At 46.3% G+C, this 25,680-nt stretch overlaps 1 protein-coding gene across 5 annotated transcripts in view; it reads right to left on the bottom strand.

The window, feature by feature from the left end:
* Positions 1-25,680, bottom strand: part of TET3 (tet methylcytosine dioxygenase 3) — a 103,057-nt gene that overhangs the window by 58,259 nt on the left and 19,118 nt on the right. The gene's annotated exons all lie outside the window — the stretch shown is intronic.

Here is a 25,680-nt window from a genome sequence, read left to right as displayed (position 1 = left end):
AAATTAACATATGAAGAACACTTTTAACAGTACTAAGTACATGGCAAGGGGTGAAATCTTAGTTTCATACCAAATGCTGGGGAGGCGTGGTTAGCAGGAATTTTTTTTCTCATATACCACTGGTAGAGGGCAAAAGAGAAAGGGTTGTGGTGCTTTCTTTTAACGTTAAACATACATTTACCCTATGATCTTGCAATTCCAGTCCCAGAGAAACTTGCACATGTGCATCAGAGATAGGCACACAAATGTTCACTGCAGCATTACTCATAAAAACCAAATTGTGGAAATATTCTAAGTGCCTACCAACCACAGAGGGACAATGGAATACTATACAGCAGTGCAAACAAATGAACCACAGGAATACAAATCTCAGAAACTAGACTGAGTTTAAAAAAAAAAAAAAGCAAGTCTTGAAAGACTATAGTCTACCAATTCAAAAGAGTTCAAACAAAAAATAAAATGTAGCATATAATATAAAATTAAATGTATCTAATTAAAACTTTTTTATTTATTTTTTTTTTAATTTTTTTTTAATTTTATTTATTTATGATAGGCACACAGTGAGAGAGAGAGAGAGGCAGAGACATAGGCAGAGGGAGAAGCAGGCTCCATGCACCGGGAGCCCGACGTGGGATTCGATCCCGGGTCTCCAGGATCGCGCCCTGGGCCAAAGGCAGGCGCCAAACCGCTGCGCCACCCAGGGATCCCTTAAAACTTTTTTAAAACAAGGAAATGATAAACACAAAATTCATGGGAGTGGCAACCTCTAGAGGTGAAGAAGGGGTGTAGGATTAGGGGAAACACCCAGGTAGTTTCAGTGATCTTGGCCATGTTCTAATTTTTATCTTGGGTAGGTACTTCATGGGTACATTATCATGCTTTATCTGTTTGATGTACATAAAACACTAGGTCAAGTATACATTTCAAATAATATATAACTAAATTATAATATATACTACTTCATCAGATGTATAAACTGCTTAAAATGATAAAAAAAATAACATTTTCATAGAAGCACAGGGAAATGTCTTAAATGAAAAAAGAAACTCGAGAATGTACTTGGACTCAAATAGATGCTTTCTGAGGGTTTTTATGACAGGGGAAGTATTTATATACTATTTGAAGTGGAGAAAAGAAACAAGATTCAAAATATTGCCCAATTTAAGAATTCAGTTCCATCCACGACGCAGGCTTGGGCATACCAACCAAACACCAAAGGAAAATATGCAGAAATGTTAACAATGCTCATCTCAGGGTGGTATGGAATAGGAATACTTTCTTGTTCACAGTCTTATAAATTTATTGTAGGTATCGGATTTTTATTTAGGGAGGGAAAGTATAAGAATACTGAAGGCACAACACACCTGAAACTTTGCATACACTATGCCCGCCTCTGAACAAAGATTGGTGGCAGCTTCCCCGAGAGGAATTTGTGGGTGAAGCTTCTTTTTGCTATTTCTGTTGCTAGAGAAGTGTTTGTGTTACCCATCCCCCCAACACACACACACACACACACACACACACACGGAGCAAGCAGGAAAAATCCTACAAGATGAGCAGCACTACGGGAGTGGGAAGACAGGGTCTGGCTGAACCTGGCTGAACCTGGCTGAAGTGGGGCGCAGAGGCTGAGGTCCCCACTTGTTAAAAGTCCTCTGTGGCTCGCTGTGCTCCCACCCCAAGCCCAAGGTAAAGCCCTGCAAGCGGCCCCCTCGCCGAAGCCACCTCCCCCCAGCGGCGCGATCCGCCCCCCTCTCCCCACGCGACCCGGCCACCCGGGCCACCCGGGCCACCGGGGCAGGAGGGGTGCGCGCTGGGTGGGGGCGGGGCGCCCTCGCCGGCGGCTCCTGCTCTTGAGCCAAGGCGCCCAGCTCTCCCCACGGAAGCCGGGCCTCCAGCAGCCGGTGGCGGGCCGGCCGGGGGCCAGCCGGAGGAAATCGAGCCGACCACATCTGAGGCCTGGTGAAAGGCGCAGCAGCTGCCTCCGAAGCCGCCAGCGCACGAGAACCAGGGCAGGACGCAGAGGCGGCTCCCTGGCCAGACAGCAAGCCCCACACCCCCACGCGCGCACATGCACGCGCGCGCCCCTCCGGCAGCCGCTGGGGCCATCGCCCGAACCACGCAGTGCACGTCCAGAAGAGCCCCCACCAGCCCCCAGCGAGGCCGGGCACTCCCACAGCTCCACCCACCCGACTGCCCACACCCGGTTCTCACCACCCACCTCCCCACCCCAAAGTCTAACGGAGGAAATGAGAAAGCAAACTGGCCATCAGCAGGGTCCACTAGGCGCCCCGTGCACGTTCCCTAAAGGTGCCCAAAGCCCACAGAACCTTCGGGCCCCTCAGGTGTCTCAAAGCAGGGAGGCTAGGGGACAAGGCTGACAAGGGGAGCAGCTAACAGTTTGGAGAGGCGGATGGAAATCCCGGATTAAGCAAGCACTTTGATGTTCAAATTTAACCTTTTCAAGTCCTCCAACAAACCAACATCCATTTTAGTGGATGTACAGATAAATGAGGGACAACACCCCCCCCAAGGCTCAACAGTGGTGAGTGGCAGATGCCAACGGAACTCAGGAGGGGAGTGTGGATGCCCATGGCTTCCCAGCTGCCAAGCTTCTCATCTTTTGGAGAATGAGCTCCCACATGTGTATGTGAATCACACAAACCATGGATTTCAGCCTCTCCCTTGGACCCCTGTCAGGTGAGTTTGCCCCCATCTCTTTTCTCAAGGACTCAAGAGAACTTACTCTTTTTTTTTTTCATTCAAAGAAATGGATCTTTAAGCCATCACCCAAAAATCTGGAGTTAAAGTAATTTGTGGCAGAGGGGCCTCCAGCCATCAGTCATAAAACTGACTTGACACAGTGGACTAGGAACTGCTAGGAACCGGAGATGGGGTGGCGGGGAGGCTGCCATTTAGGGAAGCCTGGTGACGGGAATTTAGGGAGTGTGAATAAATTCTATTCACCCCAAACTCCTAGAAAAAAAAAATCACACAACACATCTCAGCATCAAGTCTCATTATCTGCAGGCACTACTGGTCGATAAACCCAGATAACTCAAAGATGCCAAGAATTTGGGTTCTTGTATATGTTCATCTGGAAGTCCTATCTGCAGTGTTGGAGAAAAGGGCACAGAAACCCCAGTCCTCCTCATACATGATCTGCTCTCTGAGGGTCAGGGGTGATGAGGAAGGCCGTGGGAGTCCTCCTCTCTCCGGCCTTCCTGTGGCGCACCCCCCAATCACCTCCCTCCCAGTTTCCATAAGGCTGCTAGATCTTGGTCTTCCTTTCTCCATTTCCTCCTTTATCCCTTCAACCAAGCTATTCTCTACCCTTCTACCCTCTGTTCTCCTGGAAACCTCCCCTCCACCCAAGGCTCCACAGCTCAGCCTGCACCAGTAATCCTAAAGCTTCCTCTTTCCTGGACCTTTCCTCAGGCCCCCACCCTGCTCTCCAGCTCCAGAACACATTTCCACCTGGATGCAATGTAAGCCCAACACATTTAAAACCTAACTTGGGGGACAGGACACCTGGGTGGCTCAGTGGTTGGCTCAGCATCTGCCTTTGGCTCAGGGCATGATCCCAGGATCCGAGATTGGGTCCTGCATCGGGCTCCCTGCGAGGAGCCTGCTTCTCCCTCTGCCTGTGTCTCTGCCTCTCTCTCTGTCTCTCATGAATAAATAATCTTAAAAAAAAAAAAATCTAACTCAGTGGGCACCCAGCTGGCATAGTCGGAAGAGCATGTGACTCTTGATCTCAGAATCTTGAGTTCAAGTCCCACATTGGATGTAGAGATTACTTAAAAATAGTCCTAAAAAAAACCAAAAAACCCACCACCACCCCGCTACTCAGCACCTGTCCCCTTTCTTCCAGCAACTCCTCCTCTGAACATCGCTTTTTTTTTTAAAGAATTTATTCATCTATTCATGAGAGAGGGAAAGAGAGAGAGAGAGAGAGAGAGGCAGAGACACAGGCAGAGGGAGAAGTAGGCTCCACGCAGGGAGCCTGACATGGGACTCAATCCCGGGTCTCCAGGATCAGGCCCTGGGCTGAAGGCGGCACTAAACCGCTGAGCCACCCGGGCTGCCCTGAACATCGCTTTTTAAAAATTCATGTGAAGAGTTATTCTGCTGGGCATCCTAGCTCAAACCTCCCGTCACCTTTTGAGGTCTTCCCCTTTATGCTTCCATATGCAAGCCCACCCTAGTCCTGCCAACAGCTCCTCCTGACAGTGATTCAGATCTGTCTTCTCTCCATTTTCTGCTCACTTATCTCACAGGGGGTAACTGCAGCCCCAGGCTCCGTTATGGTCAGCCCACCTCTGCCTTCACCTCAGCACACACTGTCCATCACTATTCAATCCACTGAGCCTTGGACATGGCCCCCAACTCCAAGGCCAGCCTGCCTAATTCACTACTTCAATCTCTTCTTTTGGTTCAAATGGTAAAAAAAAAAAAAAGCAAATAAGTAGATACGCAGGTAGATAGGTAGACAAATAGATACATGTATCAAGGGCAATAAAGATCCCGCCATCTCGCTCTTAGGAACTTAGGTTTATAAATTTGCATTTCAAAAAATCTTTTCCATGCATTAGTGGCAACTGAAAACTCTGGATGAGGGCAACAGTTGGGTAAACTATAATACAACTCAATGGAATATCAGTCAAAAAAACCCCATAACCCCTACAGAATACCATACTGTAGGAAGGTCATGACTATGACTAGGTAAAACCATGCAAAGGACACAAGAGGGAAGGGAGTTTTCTTAAAAAACAGGAACAGTATAGTGGTCCCATAGAATCCTAAAATTTCACCTAATGATGCTATCGGCACATCATAACAACCACATCTTTCATATATAGCATACATATGTATGAATTCAGGCATGCTTCCAGCAAACACGTATTGAGTACTTCCTACATGAATGTTACTTCTAGGCCTCGGGGATGCAGCAGTGAATGAACAGTCAATGCCTCATAAACAAAGACTTTAGACATGTTTGAATTCATCTTAGGTCTCATTCAAAGGAAAGTTCCTTTAGGACGACCGTACCACTATCTCTAAATTAAGTATGGCAGCATAAACCTATGTCACATACTCTGTGGCCTTCAGTACGTGATGAAAGCACTGGAAACTGCTATTAATTATGAGTTTATCTCTGAGTGAAGCTGCCCCTTGTGTAGCTACTGATAGAATTATCACAGGCACATGAAAACTCATTAGAGAGCCAAGAAAAACTCTGGTGGGTGACCCAAAAGAATATGGAAAAGTCCTTAGAAAGAGAAGAAAGGTAAAGAAGAGTTTCAATAGAAGATGCTGAGAGAGATGGAAAAACAGGAAGTTCTCTCCCTGCAATGTTGGAAAGTGAAGTAAAAACAAGAACTCCCACTTCCCAGAGAGGACTATAGTTTACATTTGGTGCCTTTTTTTCCTATGCAACATGCATGTAGTTTATAAAACTGGGGTCACTGAGTGTATTCAGGGTTTTTAAATGCTCATTTCTTCTGTGACTGTATTCTAGGTATTTTCCCATAGCGTTAGCTCTTCTAGGGTTTCATCGAAATCAGCTGCACTGCTTTCTCTAGCACATATATGGCACACATGCACAGCATACACACAGAGCATACATAGAGCCCCTGAGGTGAGGGTCAAGGCTCTCTCGTGTGTTGCTGCATTTCCATGGCATATAGTGATTACTAGGGTAGTTTCTCTCCTTCTCCTCCTACCTCTATTTGGGCTTAGGATTCCTCTAAGAACAGGAATAGAAAGTTGCCACGAGCTAGAGCTCTGGTCAGCTGAATGGTTAGACTCTATCAGCCCAAAGGCTGTAGGTAACAACCCTGCTAAGAACTGATAGGACTTAAATCACATCAGCACAAGGGTTTCACATCATTTCAGTGACAACTTACAAGACAGGTCTCTAATCTGCCTGTGGGGAAGAATATTATGCAGCTATAAAGAGGAATGAAGTACTGGTACATGGTACCACCTGGATGAGCCTTGAAAATGCTACGTGAAGGAAGTCAGACATAAAAGGTTACATATTGTATGACTGCATTTACATGAAATGTCCAGATTAGGCAAATCCATAGAGACAAGAATGAGATGAATGCTACTGAGTAGTTTCTTTCTGGAGTGATGGAAATGTTGTGGTGATGGTTGCACAAACTCTGAATATACTAAAAACCACTAAGTCGCATAATTTACATGGGTGAATTATATGTCGGGTAAATTATATCGCAATCAAATTTTAAGTTTAAAAAAATCCTTTAGAGAAAACTTACATCTCCAACCCTAAGAAGTTTTAGGACAAAAGCAGAAACTACATGCACTCAAGAGAAGATGGCTGAGCTGGTGAGCCCACCCCGACAACGAAGGGTGTGGGACAGAGGGATGGCAGGAACCCCAGCAGAGACTCTCCTTTGTGATCCTTTCACAAGAGTTTGACATTTATTTCCCCCTTGGGTCACAAGTGAGAGTGAAAACAAGAGAGGTCTTTTCTCAGGGTGAGGTGCTAGTGGTCAGGATGCAGAGACCACCTTCCACTCCACCACTGCACTTGGAAGGGAAGAGCCACCCAGCATGGTAGGGGCACAGTACCTCCTGTGAGGAGCAGAAAGTAAGCTGCTGTGGTGACAAGGTATGGTTTTAGGAAGAAAGGGATGAGCTCTGAAGATGAGTAGGCAACAGTCCCTCAAACCAAGAACCACTGACAAACTCCAGTGATCAGCTGAGCAGCCACTGGTAACAGTCATGAAACATGGAGACTGGTTCAAAAGGTCCTTATTGAAGAAAGAGAAGGAAAAGGAAAATAAAAATTGGGGAGGGGAGTCCGCAAAAGACTCAGTATAATAAAAGCAAATAAAACAATACGTATTAAGCAATTAGCATGCCCTTAAAAAGTTAAATGCATGGGACACCTGGGTGGCTCAGCGGTTTAGCGCTGCCTTCAGCCCAGAACATGATCCTGGAGACCCAGGATCGAGTTCCATATCAGGCTGCCTGCATGCAGCCTGCTTCTCCCTCTGCCTGTGTCTCTGCTTCTCTCTCTCTCTCTCTATCATGAATAAATAAAATCTTTAAAAAAAAAAAAATTAAAAAGTTAAATGCAAACCATTTTGCTGAAAAACTGAATCGTGTTTTTAATACCCACAATACAAGAGCACACTGCTACTGCCAAATAACCTTATGGTCAACTACCGGCTAAGTGTCCCCACCTTGTCACACAAACGACCACTCCAGAACCTCCAGGAAAGGATCCAGGGCAGGTAAGGAGGTGAAGTGTATACTCAGGTTCAGCCTCCCACTTCTGGCTAGAGATGAACAAGTCCTAGCCACTAACCCCAAAACTGCCAGGGGAGGGAGATTAAAAATCACATCCCCAACCTGAGTGTGTCACTCCTCAGAAAGCAGCAGCTGTGCCCCACCCAAGGCCACTATCCTTGCTCCTCAGCTTTGTTCTCAAGGGAAAGACTGGACCAGTTTTAAAGTCCCTTTCTCTCTCCAGCTATGGCCTTGATCTCTGGCCAATACCAAATTGGCTAGGAAAGGGGTGGGGTGCTGTGGCCTGACATTGAAAAGACGGAGGGGCAAAGGCAGGAGAAGGCAAGTGGCTGATGATAAAGACCTAGTAGGGAGGTGTTCATCTGGAGTGGGGGTGGGTGGCTTGGGCGCATGTGCCCAGAACAGCACTTTAGCAGAGACAGCAGATTGCCAGCCCCACCTCTTCCAAAGTTCTCTTGCTATAGGCCCTGGATAAGTCATTGTATCTCTCTGGGCCTCAAATTCCTCATCTGCTCTTAAATAATTCTTTACAAATGTCAGGAAAAACTGAAGATCCACTCCATATTAAAGGAGACTAAGAATCCTGAGCACTGAATATGTGTGACCTGGGTTGTTTTTTCACCCCTCTATAAATCTGGTTGTGACAATGGGCAAAATCTGAATAGCGCCTGTAGATTAATGTTAATAATGTTAATGTTTGTAAAGTCTGTAGATCAGGTCTGTAGCAGTATGGTATGTATGTTAATTTCCTGAGTTTGATCATGGCACTGTAGTTGTTTATGTGATTTTAGAAAATCCACACTCAGGGCAACTGAGTGGCTCCGTCATAGAGCATGCGCTCTTGATTTGGGGGTTTTAAAATTCAAGCCCCTTGTTGGGAGTAGAGATTACTTAAAAGATAAAAATGTAAAAAAAGAAAAAGAAAAAGAAAACCCACACTCAAGTAGTTAGATGTAAAAGGTATCATGTCTGCTGCTTACTTTCAAGTGGTTCAAATAAAAATTAGAAAAAAAAACCAAAGCAAATGTAGTAAAATGTTAACATTTGGAAATCTGAGTGAAGAGAATTCTTTGCACTATTCTTGCAACTTTTCTGAAACTCTGAAAGTGTGCCAAAATTAAAATAGTTTTTAAAAGAATTATGTTACTAGATGATTGCTAAGACTCTCCTAGCTTCTGTAAAGAAGGTAACATTCTCCACATTTTACAGACAAGGACAGGAAACGGGAAGAGGACAGCTCCTCAGCAGCAGCAGGAGGGCTCCAGAACTCAGGCTCTCTCAAGGGACACTCAAGTCCCCCCTCCACCCAGACTTCAGGTCTTCCAAATGGCAAAGGGACGGCGAGCCCCAGACACCACCCCAGGCACTGGGCAAGCAGCTGAAGGCAAGCTCAGCACAGTAAGAAAGGCAGTAAGAAAGGGGCCACCTGCACGGTGTCTGGGAGGCTGTGAGGAGAAGTAGAAAGCTTCAGAAAATAGACCACCCTGTTCTCCTCCCAAAACCCTTCCATGTGCGCAGGGCACAGACAGCTCCTCTCATGCACACCCCAGAGGCTAACCAGAAGCTTCAGTAACACGTGTGCACTAACTCTACCAGAATACACAGCCCCACAGGGAACACAGAACACAACCTAGGCAAGCAGTACAGCCCTGAGAGGGCAGCCTTCATCCGTCTCCAACCAAAAGGAGCACAACATCTGGAAATCCTGTCAGTCTCCTAAATAACTCTAGAGTCAAAGGGGGGGAAAAATCAAAATCACAATTATATTTCTTTCCAATTTATTTACACTACTTGTACATGTCATGGTAAGTATGTACTTTAAATATCACTAACATGGAAACTGATTGAGTATAAAAATAGAGTTGTTTCTGTGGAAAGAAATCACAATCACAGATTTGAAGATTAAGGTCAATGAAAATAATAGCTATTTTACAGAGAAAAATTCTTCTATATTCTTCTAAAGCTGCTTCTATAAATACTTTTACTAAATACAAAGGAAAATAAATTAAGGTTCAAGCCAAGAAGCTAGATAATAAAAACTTCAAAACTGCAGGAAATGGGCACCTAGCTGGCTCAGCCAGAGGAACATGGGACTCTTGATCTCGGGGTTTGAGTTCAAGCCCCATGTAGAGTATAGAGACTAAATAAAACCTTTTAAAAGATAAAACATAAATAAAAATGTAGAAAAAATGGAATCAGTAAAGATAGAAATAGTTGATTAGAAAACTAAGTGTAGGGCAGACTGGGTGGCTGAGCAGTTTAGTGCCGCCTTCAGCCCAGGGCATGATCCTGGAGACCTGGGATCTAGTTCAGCGTCAGGCTCCTTGCATGGACCTGCTTCTCCCTCTGCCTGTGTCTCTGCCCCGCCCCCCCTCTGTTTCTCATAAATAAATAAACAAAATCTTAAAAAAAGAAAAGAAAAGAAAGTGTAGTGGTATTTATAAATGGAATCTAAGAGATGGCTTTCTAAAAGACTAACAGATTAAACTTCTGGCAAGGCTGATCATTTGAAAAAGAAAAACAATATTAGAAATGTGAAAAGGAATATAACTATTATCAGTGAATAAGGCATGAAGTGCATTACTAAAAACTTTGAAAATATTAACCAAAGGACAGTTTTCTAGGAAGAGGCAGAAATATTAAAAATACCAATTACCAGACAAGTAGAAATATATCCTCTGACTACCCCTCCCCCTAAAAAGGGCACCAGGCCCAAGAGTTATTACATTATTTTTCTAGCTTATAAAAATGTTGACCTCTTTTATTCTTTCATTTAATTCTCACAGTTCCCTATGAGGTAAGCATTATCTTTCTATTTCACAGACAAGGAGTCCAAGGGGTCAGAGGGGCTCAAGCATTGTCTCTAAGTTACCTAGCCACACATGGCCAACCTGGGACTCAGTTCCACAGCCTGACATTTCTGGGTAAGGCCCAGAAAATTCTGTGTTCCAAAATGCCCAAGTACCTCTGTGATCAGCCAGGGTTAGGAACTTCTAGGCCCTTGCTACCTGAAGTCTGGTTCAAAAACAGCAGCAGCAGCATCACCTGAGAGCTTGTTAGGAATGCAGAATATCAGGCCCCACCCGAGGCCTGCTGAATGGAAAATGCACCATAAAGAGATTCCTAGGCAATGTGGATGAACATTAAAATGTGAGAAGCACTGGTCTGTCCTATATCTAGCTGTCCAATCTCCTTCAATCCCTTTTAAAATTTGCAAAAGCAGTGCCTGTTCTGTGTAGCACAACCAAAAATAAATAAGTAAATAATCAACTGATAAACAATTGGAACAAGATCTGATCATATAACCATGTGCAACAAAAGTGTAGCAAAATAAAACATTAAAAAATTTAAAATTCAGTAATATTTATCACAGTCTGATAAGAATACCACTAATAGACAAAGCTAATTCATAAACACACACACAAGTAGGCAAAGGAAATAAAAATAAATTCACATAGAAGTGCACATCCAACTAAACATAGCAATAAGAAATTTGTAAATCAAATGTTATGCCAATTTTTTATACCAATTAAAAAATAAAGATTTTATTGGAGCACCTGGGTGCCTCAGTTGGTTAAGTATCTGCCTTCAGCTCAGGTCATGATCCCAGGGTCCTAGAAATTGAGCCCCATGTCACTCAGCAGGAGAGCCTGCTTCTCCTCTTCTCTCTGCCCCTCTCCCCCCAACTCATGATCTTTCTCAAATAAATAAATAAAATCTTTAAAATAAAAAATAAAGCTTTTATAATAAACCTGTATTATCTTATTGGTAATCGGAGAAAATAAAGACATTTAAAATGAAAAACAAAAACATATATATGATTGTTCTAAAAAGGCCCAAATATTAACAGGAGTTCAAAGTGGTGAAATTATAGGTGTTTTCTCTATTTGCTTATCTAAACTTCCTAGTTTTTCTGCAATGAATTTGCATTCTTTGTAACAAACAACAAAAAGTTTTATTTCCTAGAGTTTGACCTTACCTAAAATTTAACAGCTTTTACGCTTCGTCTCTCTTGGATTTTCACAAATCCTCACCTAATATTTGGCCTTTTCACAAATCACGGTCTTTTTTTTCTTTATAAGATTTTTTTAAAAATTTTATTTATCTATTCATGAGAGACAGAGAGAGAGAGAGAGAGACAGAGACACAGGCAGAGGGAGAAGCTGGCTCCATTCAGGGAGCCCGATGTCGGACTCGACCCCCAGTCCAGGATCAGGCCCTGGGCTAAAGGCAGTGCCAAACTGCTGAGCCACCCGGGCTGCCCCACAAATCACGTTTGTAAAGGCATGTCCTTTCAATCCTCATCAAGTATTGGAGCCCCAAATAAACAGAGCCCTTTTACATTACTCTGCAGCCTGGAAATTCTCAAACTCCAGGGGACACAATAATCACCTGCAGATCCCTGGGTCCTACCCTCAGAGATCCACCCTGTGTGTCCACGGAGGGGATCTGGAACCAGGTGGTCCCCAAAATACCTTCTAAGAAGTCTTTGCCCCGCTGATAACCCTAGAGGAATGAGGGTAAGTACAGAAAAAGGGAGTCTCAACAAGTTGAGAAATTGGGTGAACAGAGGGTCTTACGGGGTTGGCAGGGGACAGTGGTCTCTTTCCACCCACCCCCCACTATGTGCACATGCAGGCTCGACCAGTCAGTGGTCAGGGCTTCTGTTCTTGAAAGAGGGCAACAAGTGGGCGGGGAGGCAGGGGTAGGAAAAGGCATCCTCCACCAGGTGAGCTGAAGTCAAGAGCAGCCCTGTGTCCCAGCCTCCCTGCCAGAATGTGCTCTGCTCCAGGAGAGGCATTTGGAACAGCTCCACAGGTTCATGGAGGTCCATCTATCAGTTTCCGCTCAGCACCCTGAGAAGGCAGTTCATCCAGAGCTGGCAGAGATGCAGCATGGCTGCCACAAGGGGCTCAAGGACTTGGCATGGTGCTTGCAGGGCTGACAGTGACCTCCTTCAGCCCTGGGGTTGCTCCCTTGCCCCAGGCGGGCAGTGGGAAAGGGAGTAAGGCTCGGATGGGGTAGAGACCAAAGCAAGGTTTCCCCTCCCTCCTCAACCTCTTGGGTATCCCTCAGTTCCACTGTTTCCCAGGGGACTTAAGCTAGCAGAGGAGCCAGAGAAAGTGCTCCTGTCTGCTATGCCACCTGAATGTGAAAGGGGAGGAGTGTAGATCACCAGTTAACCCAGCACTGTTCACTGCTGCTGCTGCAAACACAACCAGAGTGACACCCTGAACCAGATGCTCAACAACTCTTATGGTGATTGCGAAGTGGCTCACAGCCCACCTTTAACTGGCATTTCATTTCATTTCTTTTGGCATTTCATTTCAAGCCAAGTGATCCCTCCCCCCACCTTCTTTTTGGGGAGGCAGGAATCTGGCCCCTGCTTTACAACAGCAGAGATTCCCAAATCTCCCAGGGCAGGGGGATGTTCCGGGTTCATGGCTCTCAGTAGACACAGCCTTCCTAGGCAGACAGACAGCTCCAATCTCCATCCTAGCTCTCGGGGCAGCAGAGACCAGGGAGCTACAGTTATGGGGTGAGTGGAAGGGGAAGCAGGACAGAGGGGCTTGCACTTGATCTCAGGGTTGTGAGTTCAGGCCTTAAGCTAGGCTCCATGCTAGGCCTGGAACCTACTTAAAAAATAAGTAAATAAAAATGCAAACACAACATGAAGGATTAATGCCTTGACAGGCTCTAAGAAGACACTTGTGGGAGTCTTAGACTCGGGAGAATAGCAGGGCAAAGAACAAAGCTGCTACCTCAGGAAAGGAGACCAGGCACACAGAAGTGGAGCCAATTTCACCAGTGGTCTTTGTAAGCCATACTTGCAGCCTCATTGAAATCTTCATCCCCAAAGAGCAGTTGCACGTAAGTTTGTGTTTTATGCGACCTTCAGTTATCTGGGAACTGAGAAGGCAACTCTCCCTACTAGTTAGTACTAATGAGAGTTAATGACAAGTGGGCTCTTAGTCCCAGGGTAATTACAAAGTGTGGGTTCACAGGGCCCCTCCCTAATGTCTGCCTGTGTGAAAACAACCCAGGACCTTCTTTTTGCTGTGGGGGATGAGGCAGGTGCCCCATCTCTGTTATCCAGCTTACAATCTCCAGGCTTACAGCCAGGGCTGCTTTAGATTCTGCTCCTCAGACTGGCCTAGGTTGTCACATTTTTGAGGAGGTGAAGCTCATTGTCTCTCTCATCAATTTGATTCTATAGCATTTATTAAAAGGATTTACTGCAGGCCAGGCTTTGTGCCAGCTACTGGGAAATGAAATTGAGTAAGAGGAACAAGCACCTCACCACAAGAACTCATACCAGGCCCTAAAGTACTCCTATAGAAGTATAGACTTTGTGCATGAGGACCGAGGGGCCTCTGGGGGCCAGACAGTGGGAGTGTGAGAGATCGCATCACAGAGCAGATGACAAAACCCAGAGTATTTCCAATATACTTGCAGTAACAGATTAAAAAGAGTAACACAGGGGCACCTGGCTGGCTCAGAGGAGTTCATGACTCTTGATCTTGGGGTTGTGAGTTCGAGCCCCACACTGGGTGTAAGGGTTACTTGAGTAAATATAACTTTAAGAAAGTTTAAGAGAGGAGCAGCCAGGGTGGCTCAGTGGTTTAGTGCTGCTTTCAGCCCGGAGCCGGATCCTGGAGACCCGGGATCGAGTCCCACATTGGGCTTTCCTGCATGGAGCCTGCTTCTCCCTGTGCCTGTGTCTGTGCCTCTCTCTCTCTCTCTGTGTCTCTCATGAATAAATAATTTTGTTTAAAAAAGAAAGCAAATGTAAGAGAAAAAGATCCCATTCACTGCAGTAACAACAAGACCTATGACATCCTAGAAATGAACCTAATGAGGGGCAGCCCGGGTGGTTCAGCGGTTTAGCTCCACCTTCAGCCCAGAGCCTGATCCTGGAGACCCGGGATCGAGTCCCACATCCGGCTCCCTGCATGGAGCCTGCTTCTCCCTCTCCCTCTGCCTGTGTCTGTGCCCCCCCCCCCTCTCTCTGTGTCTCTCATGAATAAATAAATAAAATCTTAAAAAGAAAGAAAGAAAGAAAGAAAGAAAGAAAGAACCTAATGAGAAATGTGTGAGAGCCAAAACTTTAAAACTCTGGTGGACATACAAAAAGACTAGAATAGATGGAAAAATATACTTCCTATTTCCTGGATAGGAAGACTCATTATAAAGTTCTCCATTCTCCCCCAAATAATCTATAAATTCCATGTGATTCCAACTGAAAAAAATCACATTTTTCACAGAACTTGACAAGTTGTTTATAAGCTTATTTGGAAAAGGCAATACAAAAGAAAAGCCAAAAAACGGGGGGGGGGGGGATGAGTTTTTTTTTTTTTTAATCCAACTGTTATATAAAAACTGCTATAATTAAAACAATAAAATATTGACAAAGAAGCAGATAAATAATTCAGTGGAACTGAAGAGAGGCTCTAGAATGCCCACAAATACATGAGAATTTATAAAATGCTTAAGGTATAATTATAAACCACTTGGAATACTATAAATATTCAATAAATAGACTAGAGATATCTGGGAATAATTCAATCCCTATCAAATCATATACAAAATTATATCTTGAACAAATAGCCAAAAAATATATGTACAAATACCTTAATGACCACAACATTTATAATTACAAAAAATTGGAACTGTACACGTCCATCAATGGGAATCAATTTAATTACAATAAACATGCAAGACTCTACATGCAAGACTCTACAGCCTTTAAAAGGCTAAGATAGATGTGCTGACATGGAAAGATACCCTCAACATATTAACGAGCAAATAAAAGAACACCAAAAATATAGTATGGTACAAACACATTACTGCAGGAAAAGTAGTAAGTTCATGTACTCACTTTAAAGTCTACAAAGATATGCATAGATTGATAATAGAGATTATACCAGGATAGAGAAGAAATGGCAATTTTCAGTTTCTAATTTATATCCTTTTATATTATTTGAGTTTGTCAAATGAGCATGTATTACTTTTATTTAAGGTCCAAAACTGTATTTCCCATTTGGGGAAAAAAAAAGAAATAATATTGCTAGTGGTTTCTAGGCTAAACTCAAAATCCACCCCTTCTCTGTCCCTGGCCTTTACTGCCCTCCATGGAGTCAAAGTAGAGGGTAAGAAAATCTACCCCTGATGTGCTGCACCTCCTCCCTCCAGTGTGACCCCTGAGCCAAACCATTTCTCTGCTGGTTTCAACAAGTTCAGGCTCGGGTGAGGAAGGCTCCCCACCACACCAGACTCTGCTGGACCTGAAGAGGGGAGACTGTGCCTTTTCAGTTGGGATCATCATTGCCCTACACCCTGAGCTCTAGGGGGAATAAAGACATGGATTCTCAGTCGAACACTGGAGACTATCCCCAAAAGATGCCCATACTGTTCTTCGTAATGCTATGTATCTCTCTCTCCTACCCTAATGTCCTGCCCATTCTAGAGCACTCTTCACAGCCTCAGGGCACTAACTGGGCCTTATCTTCCAGAAGTGCATGAAAGACACACAGAGCAAGACCTGAATTTACAGCCTAAGCCAGCTCAGCTAGGTCATGAGCTCTGGGTCAAAATTTTATCTTCCCCCCACCCCCCCGCCCCCTGCAACTTTACTCTCCTTACCTTCTAGCTTCAATTCCTCTGCTGCTAATGCAAGAGACTTTTCTAAACACTACTGAAACTTCTATATGGGCCTAGGATATGCTCTAGTCCTAAGCAATACATTCAAACTGATTTTGTTTAGTTTAAATTTTTTTTCATAAATAAAATCTTAAAAAATAAAAATAAAAAAAAAATAAAAAATAAAATAAAATAAATTTTTCCCCCCACAGGTCTGGCTGCTAAGCTGGTAAGCTATTATGAAGGCCCAGCCCAGCAGTTTAGAGACAAAGCCCCTAAAAGTAATCAAGGGCATTCTTTAGTCCTGCCATTGTTCCACATCCAGTCATTTTCCCTGGTTGGGAGGAAAGGGAGCCACACTGCATCAGGACTTGGTATTCTCACATTGGGTGTGCCATCAGCATCTCCCCAAGAGCACTAGCAGACACGAAATAGCAAAACCTGCAAAAAAGGACTCAACAGAACTCAGAGAAAAATGTCATATTTTTAAATGTGATTTAAAAAAAAAATGTAGAAAAAGAAATAGTGTGCCTTACAGATCCAATGGAGAATCTAGAAAAAGCACATACCAAATAAACCTAAGAAGACAATAAATACTAAAGCAGAAATTCATGCTTTAGAAAACAGGAAGCTGGGATGCCAGGCTGGCTTGGTCAGTAGAGCACATGACTCTTGATCTCAGGGTTGTGTGTTCAAGCCTCACATCGGGCATGAAGCCTACTTAAAAAAAAAAAAAAAAAAAAAAAGGAACAGAAAGCACAACTGACAAATCTATGCGCTTTTAAATTACATTAAAAAAAGAAATTAATATATGAGGTTAGAAGTGAAAAAAAAATCACAGCTACTTAGGAAACTAAAGAGCAACAATATATACATATGATGCTATTAAATTTGAAAACAGATCACTTTCACAGAAAACACAGAGTAAATGTTTTATAACAGTCACAGAAGATAAATTATAGGTCAATCTCTTTCACAAAAATAAATGCAAAACTCCCATACTGATAAATCAAATAGCATGCTAAAAAAACAGCAACCCCATTATCAAGTATAGAACATTTAAGGAATGTAAAGATAGTGCAGTATTAAAAAATGCATTAGCACAACTTATCAAATAACAGGCAAAGGAGAAATATTTCACCTTCAAACCACGTTAAATAGATGTGACAAAATGAAACATCCACTACTAATAAGGAAAAACTTTTAATAAAATGGAACAAGAGGCAAGTTCCCGAACATGACATAAAGACCTCAAACAATCAGCAATACCATGCTTATGGGTAAAACACTAGAGACATTCATATTAGAGTGAAAAGGGAGGGAAAAAAAAATCACTAAAGAGAACAATGGCTTCTGCTCACTAAATATTTGCCAAATGAATTTAACATGGAAGGACAGTCCTAGGAGAGAGGCAGTAGTTTACTGACAAGTGGATCAGGTCTGAAGTCAGCTCCACCCCTCAGGAAACATCGGCCCTTGGCCAGGCTACTGGCCTGAATCTCAGGTTTCTTATCTGAAAGGTGGGGCCCAATCTTTTTAAAAAATTGAAAATTGACAGTATGGTATTGTCAGTGTGTTTTCTGTATGACTTTTTAAAAAAGATTTTATTTATTTATTCATGAGAGACACAGGAAGAGAGACAGAGACACAGGCAGAGGGAGAAGCAGTCTCCATGCAGGGAGCCTGATGTGGGACTCGATCCCGGGGCTCCAAGATCACACCCTGGGCCGAAGGCAGGCACTAAACCACTGAGCCACCCGGGCTGCCCAATTTTCAATTTTTATTGGAAAAAAATGCACGTATCGGTGGACCCACACAGTTCAAACCCATGTTGTTCAAGGGTCACCTGTGTGCACAGAGTCGAGGCTGGAGGAACACGGGTGAACGGTGGTTAACTGGGTTGTGAAATTATGGGAAAATTCTTCCCCTTCTATTTCTACTTTCTAATTTTGCCAAAGAACGTGTGTTATCTGTAAAATACAAAAAGAGACTAAAAAGCTAAAAAATGGTAACAGAGTTCTGGATTTAGCCAAGATTGAGGGCTGGCAAGCCTAAAGGCTGAGGGAGTGATGGAACTACAGGTAGCCAGCTGCAGTTCCACAAGGGAGGGGCTTGCGGGCTTCTGCCACCTGGGTCCTAGCAGTGAAAAATCCTCGGTTATCACTCACACAAGTGCGGAGCGGTGCTCCTGGCGGAGGACAAGCTGAAGCCCTCCAGGCCTGAAGCCAGGGCACAATACTGCACTATGCATATCCTGACCTGACTTTGTGCAAATGACACAGAAATCCTGGATGATGGGAATAGGGTGAGAGGACTAATTTCTCCAGCCAGGTGATTGTTATGCAGCTGTGTTTACTTTGTGAAAACTCACCAAACTACATATAGCATGTACTCTTTTGTGTGTATGCTATACTTCAATTTAAAAAAAATAATAATAATTAAAAACTGAGAGGAGAATATGCAGTTTCTGTCATCTAACAGTTTCCCTCTTAAATTCTTAAATTCTGGTTTTAATAAATATGAACTCATGGATCAGTTTCATGTAACAGAATATTCAATCCAGTATTTTGCCTGACGTGTCTCGTTGCCTTAATTTTTCCAGACTCTTTGTTGATTACTACTAAAATTATCAATGGGAAAAAAATTGGGGGGCACTATGGGAGACACAGGAAAGACAAGCCGGATGAGGGCATTGGCTTTCAAACCCTGAGCACACATCAGAATCACCTGAGGAGTCCTGAAAAATGCTGGTACCCAGGCTCTACTCCAGACTAATTACATCAGCCTCTCAGGGGCTGGGGCCCAGGCACTGATATTTTCTTTTTTTCAAAGCTCCCCAGATGATTCTAGCATGCAGTGGGATGGAGAACCAGTAAACTAGCTGAACCGGAGGGACTGGCCACCAGGCACTCTCTTAGCAAGCTCAAGCATGGTCCCTGCTTGTCCTGGTGGAGGCTCTGGGGGTAAGAGCGAGTATTTGGGGGTGAAGTGCCCTGGCACCCTCCCAGGTCCTCCTCCACACCCCACTCCCCTCAGACCTTATGCAGAAACCAGTGGGGAGCCATGCCCCCACACGAAGGAGGCAGCCTCTGGAAGGGTGGGAGAGGAGCTTCCCAAGGGTTGGACACAGAACCCTGGGCTCTGGCTCCCAGCCAAGTGTTCAGAGTACTCTGGATCACTTGCCAGTACAGCCCCAAGACATGTACCACTCCAACCACACAACCCCAGAACTAAGCCCTAACTACTACCCAGGGTCCAAATGACACCACTGGGAACCCACAGCTGGAAAACAGGAAACTGAGGAAAAAATAACAGTGAGAAGAAAGGCTATAGGGCAGAGGTCAGTGTATAACTCGACCATCACATAGGACCTGGCTCAGAGACAAGTGGCAGGGTCAGTGAGGAAGGGAAGCCACACAGACCACCTGCCCAGAGTGTCCAACACTCATCTTTGGGACCCCCATACCACTCTCATCTTGCATTCACTCTACCTAAATGTGTGAGTGAGGAACCCACAAGTCTGACCCCAGCAGATGGGTATCTTGGCCCAGCAGCCCCACAGCATCTTGTAAGCTCCTAGATAACTGACACAAAGGAGTCCCGGGCCTATACCCTACAAAGCAGCTCCCTGAAAGGCCCTCTCTGCTCAGTCTAGAACTTGGGGCAGAGCGCAAAGCACAGAGGTCAGAGTGGGGATGAGCTGAGGCCGTGAACAATGTTCCAGGATGGAGAACACAGCAAGAGAAGTCAAAGGGATGTGTTGCACCAGGAAAAACACAATGGACATCTCTGGGGCACCGCCTCCTCCACTGCACTGAAAAATCCATCTCTGTGTGCCCCCCACCATCACTGAGCTTAGGGTGAAGGGCAACAATGATCCCACTCAGGAAGGCAGCCTCCCTTCTCTGAGTCCAGCAGAGCCTGGTGGTCAGAGGGTGCTCCCTGCACCCAGCCTGAACTTGTTCAAGCCAGTAGAAAAATGATTTGGCACAGGGGACCTGGACCTTGGCCCACACTCAAGGGAGAAGATGGAGGAGAAGTCTGTCCTGGGATGCAGATGGGACTCTCAGCCTAGTACCCTTCTAGGGTCCCTGCCTCTGCCATAGATACTCGTCTCCCTAGTTCTTCCACCTTCTGCAGAGCAGCCAGCAGGAATCAGGGATGGAAACTTCCTAAGGTACAGGATGGTGGACGGGCAGAGAGAGCTCCTTCTGTAGCAGGGCCCAAAACCAAAGTCCACAGGCTAAAAAGAGCAGACTCTGGGGGAGGAGAACACTGAGGGGGCAGGGGGATGTGGGTGCATAATGCAGAAGAGGCAAAGCAGGAAAACTCAGTCAATAGGGCAGGGAGTTTAGGAGCTCAGTGTCAGGGACAAGTTGCAAACCCTTTCAAATGTCTTTGTTTCCTTCCCAAGGCCCATGAGTTTAGGATTACATGTGAAAAATGCTTGGAGGCGGGGTTGAAAAATCCAATTACTTAAGCACCCAGGGCACCAGAGTTCCAGGCTTCAGAGGTAACCAGGATTTGCTCAGACCCTAATCTTGCCATCCTTGGGATGTTTGCCTCATAAGGAATATTTCTGCGGCAGGACAGTGTTACCTATACCTGAGCCCCTGCCCACTCTCCTCTAGGATGAGGCAGCCGGGATAGTCGGAACTTGGGGGTTTTTTTGTTTTGTTTTGTTTGTCGTCTAGTCTTTAGCAACCTAAATGAAAAGATCAGAGAGCCTCAACAGAAAAAAAAAAAAAAGCCATAAGCTTTGCAGAGTGTGTAGGGTGGAAGGTGGGATCAAGAAGGAAGGCAATGTACAAACTCTAGCCATCAAAAATATTGAGATGCCTGTCCTTACAGAAATCAGCACAGAGTTCATGATCAGCCCTCAGACAAAAAGAGCTACACCTCTGGATAACTGAGAGCTGCCAAATGGAAAAAGCTCAAGTCAAGGTGCCCTGCCTGAGGCAATGGAGCTTTGGTGTCTTGCAGGGCCCAAGTCTGCTCTGGCATCTGCAGGAGACCTGGCTTCTCCTTAACTGTTCTCTTCCTCTCAGGCATGTGGTACACACACACACACACACTCTCTCTCTCTCTCTCTCTCTCTCTCTCTCACACACACACACACACACACACACGCCCACAAGCACTGACACTCCCGCCCCTTCAGGGTCCTCCACAGGTTCTGACACCTCTCCATCAGAATCTGAGACTCACAGAGAAGAAAGAAGAAAGGGCAAAGAGGAGGCATCCTTATCTACTACATAAGGATATCTTTCAAGGTACTCAGAAAGAATCTCTGGGATAGTAAGGTCCCTATTCTTCCAAGTGTCCAGATGGACAATACAGAAAAGAGGGCAAGTCCAGAAAGGGACAGAGGAAGGGGGTCAAAACAGAGACTGCTCTCCTAGAAGCAAAGTTCAGAAGTAATGCAGCTCAGGATATGGCCCATAAACTGTTTATCACCAGTCCACAACTTCTAAAGCTATCGCAGCTATTTGCACCTGCCACGACAAGCAAGAGCATGTTCGCTGGCCAGGCCCCAATCAGTGGCTCACACACCAATCTGCAAGGTGCTGAACTCCCAAGGTGAGCCATGCCTGGCGCAAGCTGCAAACTCTTATACAAAGTAGACTAGGTTTCTATCTGCAACATTTTGGGAGGCAAGAGAAAAAAAAAGAAAAGAAAACTGGCACTTTGCCACATTTAGTTTGAGAAAAACCAGCTTTGGGGAACCCCTTCATTTTAAAAAGAAAACTGAAGTCCAGGAACATGAAATATCCCCATGCCTAATGCATAGGAACAGAGTGGGGAACAGAGAGAAGAAACCAGACAACTGTACTTCCCCGCTTCCTCTTTTCAGTCCATGTCTCCACAGGAACCCTGAGGCAGGAAGCAGCAGGACCCACACATTCCCACTGAGCAGAAGGCCAATTCATGATTCAAGGAGGAACACCCAGGCACAGTATCTCCAGCCTGCTCTACCTGCATCTCAAACGCAACACATCTAGAACCAACACCAACACTCTCCTTTCAAAACTAAGCTTTCTTCTCAACTATTTCATTCCTGACCGCACTACCCTAATCTGTAAGCAAGAGATTCCAGAAACACCGACTTACTAAAAACAAGTCTGGCATATGGATTCTTCCTGCAAAGTCCCTTGAGGTCCACTGACCCAGCGATGAAAGCAAACAGAAAGAGCTAGGATATAGGCACAGCTGGGGGTGAAGGGTCTGGTCAGCCATGTGCAAGTTCACAGCCCCAAACACAAAATTCAAAAGGCTTCGCTGCACAAAAAACACAACTTGTCACTCGAGTTATGATTTTGGATAATTTAGGCAATGTCTCTTGCTTCCAGTGGTAGTGTGAAGAGCAAATAATGACTTATTTTCTTTTTCAGGATCTAGCACTGTACCTGGAACTTGGTAAATGCTCGTAAATATTGAAAGACAAAGGAACAGAAGAGGAGTAGGATCACAGTCCTGGATAATATGATAATCAAGAGATTTTCGCCATCTGAGCCATCGCCTAGCCCCTATTTGTCCCAAAGCTTTGGAAACTAACCCCCAAGGAAGCCACCTCAGAAGCTGCACACATGCTGGAAACAGGGGGAGTGCTCAGCTGACTCCCAGATGTGCCAGTGTGAGAGGAAATGAGGCCAAAAGCCCAAGAGGTCAGGATGGGAAAGAGAGCTGGGAGACCCAGAAGCGGAGCCAAATCAAAGCCCCTCCCATGCTCCCTGCCCCCACCCCCAGCAAGCCAAACCCTTTGCTTACAGCCTCAGGGTATGGGAGGGGACTCCGCAGGACCACAAAGACCATTTCTAGTAGCTGGGGGGGTGGGGGGGGAGCCCGGAGTCCAGGCCCCTCCTCAGCAAATCCAGCGAGAGGACCACTGGAGTCCTCACTCTGATCCCTGAGGGGCAGTGGCCCCTGCACTGTGGCAGGCTTTGGGAAGACTCTCCCTTCAGCTCACTCTCACATCTACCCTACACTGTCCTCTCCCCTCCCAGGACATTCTAAAAGTGGAAGGGGTCACTAATGAGGTGGGGCCAGGTTCTGGGACTCTAACTGCAGTCTTTATCACTTGGGGGTGGGGTGGCTTGGTTCCCTTCCTGCTCTAGCCAGACACACTCACCTGAGTCCTTATCTCCCCAAGCTCACTGCTGCTTGTAAACTTACCTCAGAGAAAAGGAGTTTCTGCTAGACCCTCACAAAGGGCTGGAGAGAAGAAAGAGCAGGCAAGCAAGAAGTAGTAGGAGTCACCCACAGTGTGTGGATCATAGATCCTCGACAAAGGGGCATTTCTGCAGTGGTCCAAAGGAGAGACAGAAGGCAGAGATCCCGGGCACAGTCCCAAAATAGTTTCCAGACATCCTCAGCCAGTCAAGGATTCCCATGAGGCAGAGCGTGGGAGCAGCGTGGGAGCCCGAAAGCAGGGGTGGCCTGGAGCTCTCGGCACTGGGCACTCACTCCTGTCCAGGCTGCCAAGGAGGAGGCGGTGGCAACAGTGTGTGCTATGGCATGTTCCTTGGGATATCATGGGTAGACACATAACACACTAGCCAGTAAAATGACAAATCGCATTTATCAAGCTCGACTCTGTGCCTGTGCTAGGCATTACGCAAACCCTACATCATGGATATTCCTGAAACTCTGGCAGGACTCAGCACACAGCAGATGAGCGTGTTCCCACTGCCTGCTGCATACTGCTCACCCATGAGGTTTTACCCATCTTGCACCCATCCTGTGGGAACACAGACTGTGACATGTGACATCCCCTTGTCCCACGTCCCAGAGTCTTGGCCTGGTCTCAGAAGGAGCTCACGCACCAGACACATCTTCCTACACCATGACCTGCTGAGGGAAGAGGATCTGGTAAAACTGCCTCATCGGGGTATGTGGGACACCACACCCGATCGGCCACCTAAGAAAACTCCATGTGAGGGAAAGGTCGCACCAGGAATTGGGGAAAGGGGGAGATGTCAGATCTAAGTGCTTGTTGGCAATGTCAAGCCAGGCCAAGGGGAGGCTAGGATTCTCAGACAGAGAACAATAACAATAAGCACAGACACAATCTCAGAACTTCAAAAATGCAGCCAGCTCAGGCCCTACTCTGAGAAGGGGGAGGGAGGAAGACATGGTTGAAAGGCTTCCTCTGCTTTTTGCAGTAGCCTCTGCCGCATGCTCACAACACCAAAGGTTGAGGTATTAGGCTGAGAGCTTCCAGCAGGACTGCAGGGCCAGCAGAATGCAGGCAGGGAGAAATGGAGAACACACTTGGAAAGAACTGAAGAGAAGCCATCACTAGGCAGGAGGGGGGTGCTTCGGGGAGTAAACAAACCTGCCAGCAGTCCTTCCTCCAGCAGAGAGGGAAGCTCTGGCTGACAAGGCCGGAGACACAGAGGAGGGGGGGAACTGCCTCCTCCCTGAGCCCATCTGTCCTCATCCCCTTGTCCTGTGTTCCCCAGGGTGGGGGGCAGAACAGGTGCACTGCATGATCTCCATGCCCACAGCCCTCAGCGCACAGTGATTACAGCTCCCTCAGTCAGCAGTGGGAGGCCAGGGAAGGAAGTGGAGGTGGAACGGGGGTTCTGCTCTGGAGAAGTGAGCGAGTGAGCTCACAGCTCTCTCTCCTCCCCACCCATAGCACCGCCAGTATCAACCACCCTCTGCTTGCCTCAGGGTCCGCCCACTACTCCCAGCCTCACCGAGGCATGCCCGGCTCCCCAGGGGAGCTAATGCCACCTGGCTCTTCTTCTTCCCCCAGAATAGGCTTCAGAAACAAAATTCATGCCCTCTTCCGAGCACTTCCCTGCCTCAAGTTCCTTGGGAGGAGGCCAGGGAACCACCCTGGCTCCTGATCCATCCAGCAGCCACCTCACCCAGGAGCCCCCATCCAACGTGGAGAAGCAGAGCCCCTCCCTGCCAGTGTCCCCACCCAGGCAGTGAGGTGGCAGGCTGCCACTTCCAGCACCTCCACAGAGCTTCCCACAGCTTTCCCAGGAAGCAGGGGGGAGGATTTCCAGGGACCAAAGTCTAAGAGCGTCTGGGGACTTGAGCAGCTTGCCCACCTGCTACCCAAGCAACCTGATTCCCACAGCTCTCCACAGGCTCCACGAGCCAAAGGGGAAAGTAGGGCTGAGGCAGGGGCAGGGACAGGCCCCCTCCCTGCATACCCCTGCCCAAGAATCCCCACACTCCTTCCCCAGCTTCTCTGCTCTTGACTCGAGCGGCAGCCACATGAAGCTGCCTCCTGCTCAGTTTGTTTTCTCCACCCTGGGCCAGCAGAGGATACTGCTGAGTAATCCCAAACACTCGGCGGGTCCCCAGCCCTGAAAAGAGGGGCAAAGCCCAAGGAATCCTACTGATCTTGGTCCTTGCCAACCTGAGAGGAACATCTGTATTCCCTAGTAATGGCTGATACCCCACCAGATTCTGGCCTGCACTGCCCCAAATACCCTAGTCCTGGCCCTCAAGACGATCACAGTGCCTCCTTCTCTGCTTCCCACGCACCTGGTAACATTCTCTTTCCAGTCCCCCAGACACCAAGCTACACAGAGTAACAACAGCCGCCCGCCGGATTCCCAGTCATGATGTTGCATCAGCCCCCACCCTACCCAAAATATCCTCACCCCCACCACCTCCTCTCCTCTCCAGCCATCTCCATGGTGACAGCATGACTAATGACACCCTATCAGCTTCAGACTCAGGAGCACAATCCCCCCCCCCCACCACCGCGCCCCGGGATTTCTGCAGGTTGGA

This window comes from Vulpes lagopus, chromosome 5 (assembly GCF_018345385.1).
Source record: "Vulpes lagopus strain Blue_001 chromosome 5, ASM1834538v1, whole genome shotgun sequence".
NCBI classification, from domain to species: Eukaryota; Metazoa; Chordata; class Mammalia; order Carnivora; family Canidae; genus Vulpes; species Vulpes lagopus.
The sequence above is the reverse complement of the archived record's forward strand: the minus strand, read 5'-3'. Positions and strand labels throughout refer to the sequence as shown.